Below are 8,061 nucleotides of genomic sequence, written 5' to 3' on the forward strand. Positions count from 1 at the left end.
AATGGTGCTCACAGCTGTCCACAGTTGTATCATCCTTTCTGTTACGCTACAGGTGGAGGAGGGGTGGTGGGTTGGTCTGTATTTTGCTGACATTTACTTTTTTTTTTTTTTTTTCACTGTCTGGTAGCAAATTCAGTTACTTTACTGTCAATACATTTACTGACAGTTGGAAACCCTGACTGTACCTAATAACCCTCCCACTACGTGTAGGTGTTTGAGCTGTTTTTCCTGCTATCTGCAATAATTTGTGATTGTGTTTAAAAACCAAAGCTTGGTTCTTTGGTTCTTCTCATGGAACCTATATTCCAGTCACCTGTTTTATTGTTGCTGTGAGCTCAGATGTTAATGATTAGTATGACCCTTAGGATTGGTTAATTGGCCACACCCACATGGCAAGCTGACAGTGTCACAACCAATTGGCCAGACCACACCCATATAACATCATAAAGGACACAGTAGTCTCAGGGTATAAAAGAGGGGGCTGGGAGCCCACAAGTCATTTGCTCCTGGCTGAAGGCAAATTGGCTACAACCATGGCCAAACACAGAAAACAAAAGAGGGGCCACATGGCCATAAACCAGGCTGTGGCATCCCGAAAGAGGAGAATCTACAAAAGGCAGAAGAAGCACTAGCCTAATACTAAACGCAAAAGGAGAGGTAAATATATATGTTCCAGCTACTATATAAATTACATTCTATGCCAGTCTTGTACAAGATTTCCTAACAAATTCTATCCTCCATGAAGAAGTGATTATTTAACATAATAAGCTGTTTTTATATTGTTGCAGCTTACAGGCACCTACGTCTGAAGCCTTAGTCATGATGAAGAAGGTGACCTGTGCAGCTGCCAGTGTCACCTCACATGACAAGAACCACTCCGCCTGACCCCCTAAAGATCATCTGAAAATGGAAAAAAAAAATGAAAAAAGAAGAAAAGGAAAAAAAGAATAAGTATTAGTGTGACTAAGCCTAGCACGCTAGCACAGTGTCATCTTTCTTCTGCATGGGACCATTGCTATTAAGTTAGTTATCATTAAGGTTAAAGAACCACTCTGCCTGACCCCCTAAAGATCATCTGAAAATGGAAAAAAAAAGGAACAAAGAAGAAAAGGAATAAAAGAATAAGTATTAATGTGACTAAGCCCTGCTATTAAGTTAGTTATCATTAAGGTTACTGTAGGTGCAGTTTAAAAGCATGGAATAAAAAAAATAAGCAGAATTTGGTCTCCTGTCATCTTTTACGTATTAAGGGGGATAATGTACATGTTAAATGCACACTGCACAAATGGTGCAAAATAAACGCGCGTTTAAAAGTCTGAAAACAAAACTAAAGTCTAAAGATAAATAAGGCATACATAACATATATAATTATCCTGCCCAGCCAACCCGACAATTTCTGGAATTCAAATGGGGACGACTGATTATAAGATATCTATGTACGCAGATGATATTCTTATTACAGTTACCAATCCCCTCGCCTCCATCCCATCTCTTCAAAAAGAACTCGATGAGTATGGCACAGTGTCTAACTTTAAGATCAACATGGACAAATCAGAAATTCTCCCTCTTTATCTTCCTCCCCACCTATTAGATACCCTGAAGAACCAAACAAATTTCCGATGGCAGCAAGATAAACTTAAATACTTGGGAATTTACTTAACGACCCATTATAATCAGATATATGCAGCTAACTTACCCAGGCTTTTAGACTCACTTAAGCGTGATCTTGAAAAATGGGATAAACTATATATCTCTTGGATCGGCCGCATGGCGGCGGTAAAAATGAACCTCTTGCCACAAATTCTTTATTTGTTTCAAACCCTCCCTGTTCGAGTACCCTCTCTTGCGCTACAGACCCTCCAGAAGCAAATTACTAGATTTGTTTGGGAAGGCAAGCGACCCCGAGTAAGGGCCTGCACGCTCTTCCGACGAAATTCAGAAGAAGGAGTAGGCCTCCCAAACATCTCCAAATACTATAATGCTGCACACTTGACCCAGCTAGTCTTATTTCACTCTCCATCTTCCACTAGGCTCTGGGTAGACATTGAGGCTACCTTTTTGCAATTACTCTCGCCCTATACACTACTTTGGATATCAATCGAACATAGACCACCACTCCCGTTACTCTTATCCACCACCCGTTTCTACTACAGTACCCACACATTTCAGCTAATAAAAAATTCGGAAACTATGTTCCCACTGTGGAACAATCCAGCTTTTCCACCAGGGCAACAACACTCCTCTTTTCACCACTGGTCCCGACAAGGTCTAAGATTTATTACTGACATAGCGCCCATGCGGATATTCCCCGAATTTGCTGACTTACAACGACGATATGGCATTCCCCATGACCGTTTCTATCAATACCTTCAGTTGAGACACTTATATCAATCGATCCCAACGCTTAAAATTATATACCAACATACACCGTTAGAAACTTTTTGCAGACGTAAAGCCCTTCCTACTGGGTTAATCTCTACTTTTTACAGTATCATGGTGGCATTTCGTCAACCTGCCAAAGATCGTTATGAGCTGAAGTGGGAAGAAGACCGTGGCGTTGAGCTAGAGATAGAGGAATGGGCTAAGATCAGGTCACGAGTCGCTAAGAGCTCTATCTGTGTCCGTACCAAGGAGAACTCGTATAAGCTCTTATATAGATGGTATTTGGTCCCAACCCGCTTGAAAGCCATATATCCTGACTCCTCTAGTCAATGCTGAAGACTATGTGGGCAGGAAGGCTCATTCCAACATGTTTGGTGGTCCTGTCCGAGACTTGTGGAATTCTGGCGGAAAATTCACAATTTAATTGATAGTCACCTCAGTAAAACTCCCCGCCTGCCCATCATATTCACTATTGCATAGGCCTATACCGGATGTTAACAAATATACAATGGCGCTCATAGGCCATATACTTAATGTGGCTAAATGCGCAATAGCAGCAAATTTGAAACATCCAGAATCCCCATCACTGCCTGATATCATCAATAGAATGTGGCAGACATATTCTGTGAATACATTACAGGCATCCTCAATGATCGTCCCAATAAACTTCGTGTGATTTGGGATCCTTGGCTCGCCTCCTATGGTTCAGAACAACCAAGGCCTGATTAGAATGGAAACTATTGAATATAGCATTAGAAGACGTTCAATATATGGTATATACATGTAATACATCTAGATGCCAGGTCGGGTGCCCCTTTTTCCTTCCCCCTCTTACCACACTAACATTTCTTCCTTTCCTCCCCCTTTTTCCTCCCCCCCCCCCCCCCCCGTTTTCTCTCTTTTCTTTCCCTTTCTATGTTTTTACTTTGATTGACAAACTTCACATTGTTCTTCTCATTTGCAAGGTACTTGTTGTTTGATCAATGTAACTTAACCTTTACACTGTTTTGAAAATTGAAAAATCTCCTTAATAAAATGTTTAAAAAACAAAAATATATATTATCCTGCCCAGCCACAAAATTATAAAGGGGCGCCACAAAGCCAGATCAGCTTGTAATCCGGAAAAGAGTGGAGGAAAACTTTCCTGGAATAGTTGTGAATATCTAATGGCTGCAGGTAAGTGTTCAATAACCAGAGTGAAGACAGGGACGATAGTGGACGTCTTTGTCTAGTACTGTTTCGGATATTAACCCAGTTGGGTGGGGTGCCATTGATCACTATCATTGCTGATAGGTCTGAATAAAGAACCATAAGACAAAAAAAGACAGAAAATGTGTATAATTGGGGAACTCTTTGATCAATTATAATAAAATAATGATCTTCATTAATTTAATTTTTAAAAAATACTCTTTATAACTCAAGGAAATCTCCATAACCTACAGCAAAATATTAGAATGTGTTTAATATACTTGAACCAGATATAAGAATTTTTGCTGGCGTACTGATAGAAAAAGGTTGCTGACCCCTGCCTTAGAGTATATGATTAGACAAAGAGAAACAATTATCCATATCTATAATGAACAGCCACAGTGCCACACATAGAAGAGAGCAGGGATATAAAAGGTTCAAGTCTCCTGAAGAACCTGAGATCTTTATAATTTCCGTGACGGTCATGCATACATTTCTCTCTGCTCACTATGAGAAACATCATTATAAGCTAACATACTTACCATCCACACGATCTTCGTATAATTTCTTACAAATAAAAAATAGTAATAACAAATAAGCTGATTTCAGAAATAAACTGGTATCACGAATACTCTGTTGATCTTTACAATATTGAACAGATATTTACCATCATTTAAGGACATAGAAACAGAACTTACATTCAGGAACTTAATTTGTATTAATTACATACATCATTAGATATTTGTGTTATTAACACAATATAAAGATTTATTCATTTAGATGACCTGTGCAGTTTTTGATCATGTTTGATGGTTAATTAGGGATTCTCACTGTGATTATTGTGGATCGGGAGATACATAAATATAGGTGATTCTACCACCACTACACTCTCATGTGTACTCCCATCTCATTTACCTGTCCCAGACTCCAACATTTTAATATTTTGCTTTTTAATTATTAAATTCCTTTTTAATGCTTATTAATAAAAAAATTGGTTTGATGAGTTATGTTTATGTATTATCCATCTTCAACAATCCCCTCAATGATATGGAATAATTTCCCAGTATTGGACTTAATATTTGTGTCTTTAGTGTGCCTTAGTTGGAAGTAGTACTGCTTTTCTTTCTTTTTTATTCTAAAATGACACATTAGCCAGCATTAGAGTATGTCTACTATTCAAGTGGCTTCTTGAGCTGCATTAGAAAAGCAATGCAAATTAAAAAACAATGATGTACCAATGGTGAAATTGTGCAGCATATAAATGTCACAGCACTTCTGTCCACACAGACATCAGCAATGTATGTGGCTCAGGGATTAATGAGAGAAACTGATGTGTACATTTTCTCACTACAACCTATGATCCCTGTATATCACTGCTCCGGGCCACTAAGAGGAATTTAGGGACCCAGTGCAACAACTTCTTGGTCTAACTCCATAGATGCTTAGGACAGAATTGGCCATGGCTGCACTTCTTTAGGGGAGTGCCTAGCATGTGAGAAGCGCTAGGCCTCCCGCTACAATTAAAAACCTTACATAGCTGTATGTACTATTGACAAGAAATATAGAAAGCCGATCAATAAGTGAATATAGAACTTAACACAGATCACGCAGTATATAATACCTACATTATAATACAACATACACATATCCTGTATAAGCTCATAAGGAAGATCTGTGGTTGCTGGCTGGCAAGTTTTGGCTTGAGGGGGCGGGGCACTCTTCCACCAATGTGCCAACAGAATAATGGCCTTAGACAAATGTAGTTTGTCTAATGTGGGTGTGATTATATATAGCCAATAGAACATATGAAAATTTACAGAAATCATGGCAGCCCCTCAGCCACATCGGGGCTACATCAAGTCCATAGTCCACTATACTTACCTCTGCCGACATGCAGTGAAGCTGAAATCTAGAGCCATCATAATGAAACAGTGTAAGCATATTGCAGAGTGAAGAAATTGCAGGAAAGCTTGTCTTATGAGATAAGTATTAGATAAGAGCTCTGCAATGACAGACAGCTTGTCACACTAATTCTACAAACATTTTCTTGAGTTTTGTTCCATTCTATTTGGAATACAGCTACAGTCATAGGAACTAGACCTAAGATTACAATTTTATGTGATATTTCCTTTTCAATCCTCCATGGCAGTCATTACAATGGGTTAGTCCCCTTTTAGCCTTAGGCAGCCCCCAGGTATATATCCTCTGCCTCTCCTCTTTGTATTTTCCTGTTTCTAGCCGAGGATTGAGTGGTGGTTGTTATTTTTCTGTGGTCCTGGTGATGCCATGCTGATGGTGCAAGCGGAGTATAAAGGCAGGCTACCTGGAAACCACTAACTGCTGCCTTTCGGTAGCAAACATGGTGTAAAGGAATGGAATTTGTATTTAAATTTGAAAATGGCAAGAGCCATGTCCGGTGTTAAAGGACAGCAACATGGAGGACCAGACAAAGTGGACCACTAGTATCGCCATCCCCTATTCCCTAGAAAGCAGTGTTGGGCTCCACAGTGAGGGAAAAAGGAGCACAAGAGCAACCAGGCATTTGCTGGCTGGACGGAGCCTGAGTCCAACCCCAACAGCTGAAAAAGACCCATCCAAGATAAGCCCCTAACTTAGGGGTGTTTGTTTTCTGGCTTTCAGTTACTTTAACTATATAGTGATATTCTTCCATCTCCGTACTCTTGTAGAGCCTGTTGATGGGAAGAAAGCAAGTAAAGACCAGTAGCATTGGCTCTGTGGAGTGTGTGACAAAACTTGGTCTACTGATTGTTAAGGGGTCTTTTGTGCAGTATGTAATCTCCTATCAAGAGTAGCCCTTTGTGGCACCATAGGATCTCAATTTATTTCTCAATACTCTGGTGTCTGATCCCTTTGAGCCTTTACAAGAGGTCTATATTAGATGGCTTACACTGGAGGTGGTATTTCTAGTGGCAATTACTTTTGCCTCTAGAATTGGATAACTACAGGCTCTGTGGTAGAATCTTTTCTGAATGTCTACACAGATAAGGACTAATCCAGTGGAATAAACTTTTCATATTATTCAGGAAATCATAGGGCCATCTCTCTGCACACAGGGATGCCTCCCACAGGTTTTAAGTGTCTCGGGGTGGGTGGGGGGCTTAATATTATGTAGTGGTGCTTTTAGTATTATGTGTGGGGGCTGGTGTTGTGGATATTGTCGAAGTCGTATAATTGGATGAACGAAAAGTATATTGGTTAATATTGTTTTATCGTGCAATTGCACTCAGCATGCCACGCTACACGGGGCATGGCGCTATCACGCGGTAAAATACGCACACACTTGCACTGCAACATTTGGTTATTTATATATTTCATATTTATTAAAGGTTCCAATCCACATTCATTTATTAGTAAAATGTATTAGATTGTATATTTCTCTATATATAATACTGTAGTAAAGGTTTTTATGGTTCAGGTGTTTTAAAAGATAAAGAGTTTGGTCTCATATTAAAGCTTATTTCACCAGCATTAACCCGGTGTGGACGGAATAGCGATCGCATCTAGCGATTGCAAGATACAAGCAATATGAGATTAATGCTCTTAAATACTTTTATGTGGGTCAGTTTGAACTGGTCATTCAGAGTCAAATAATGGGAACAACAGGGTGAGGGATGTTCCCCTCACCCTCTGTAAGGATCAAATGAACTGACCTATGACTTGCAAGGAGCTGGAATGCCATTAACCCCCGGACCAATGAAGAACTTACTAAGTGTTAGCTGGACAAGTATATACAAGCATGCTGGCTTTTGTCCTCTCTCTCTGAACGTGGCTACATGTGAGCATGGCTGTGTTCCATTGTCGTCGGGGGAGCTCTATAAGGAAAATGTAATGTATTTGGTGTTTTATACTTTCCTGATTTAATGTAAGATCTTTAATACTTATCATGTATCGGCTATATTGTACTGTATTGTACTTATTTATTGAACTGCTAAACAAATTGCTTTTGCTAAATAAATTGCTTGTGCTTCGGAACCACACAATACAATACAATACAATACGCTTGGGCAATGCTTATTTGAAAACGATAGAATTACTTTAATCATATTAATGTTATGTAGGGGCTATTAATGTGATGTCAGAGCTTACTGGGGGAAATGGACCCATTTATTAAATGCAAATGCTATAAATTTAATGCTGTTGCTTGTTGGGGGGGGGGGAGTGTAATTATTTAGTGTGATTTGCTATTAATTTGATGTTGGAGCTTATTGGGGGGGGATGGAGATCTAGAGTTCGCTCACTTCCAGGGGGTAAAAAGTATCTATCTTTTTCCCCAAACAGGGCCCCAAGAGTCCTGGATCCAGACAAGGCACAGCTAAGCTTAAGGCAGCAGCAGTAGATAGTCAAAGCTACAAAAACCTGTATGAGATATCCACGCACATAGCCAAATGTCCAGTTCTGGTGTTACAGTCCTGAGTTTGGGGAACTGTCCCAAATGACTTTTGTTCCACTGCATGCTGCTCTGCTCGTGAA

General features: G+C 39.7%; 1 long non-coding RNA gene across 1 annotated transcript; it reads left to right on the forward strand.

Moving 5' to 3' along the window:
* The first annotated feature begins 449 nt into the window (after positions 1 to 449).
* On the forward strand, positions 450 to 1,219 carry LOC142108572 (uncharacterized). The gene is made up of 2 exons (XR_012680175.1): positions 450 to 657; positions 789 to 1,219. It is a non-coding gene; the product is annotated as an uncharacterized LOC142108572 (long non-coding RNA).
* The last annotated feature ends 6,842 nt before the right edge of the window (positions 1,220 to 8,061 follow it).

Source organism: Mixophyes fleayi, chromosome 1 (assembly GCF_038048845.1).
Source record: "Mixophyes fleayi isolate aMixFle1 chromosome 1, aMixFle1.hap1, whole genome shotgun sequence".
Classification (NCBI taxonomy): Eukaryota; Metazoa; Chordata; class Amphibia; order Anura; family Limnodynastidae; genus Mixophyes; species Mixophyes fleayi.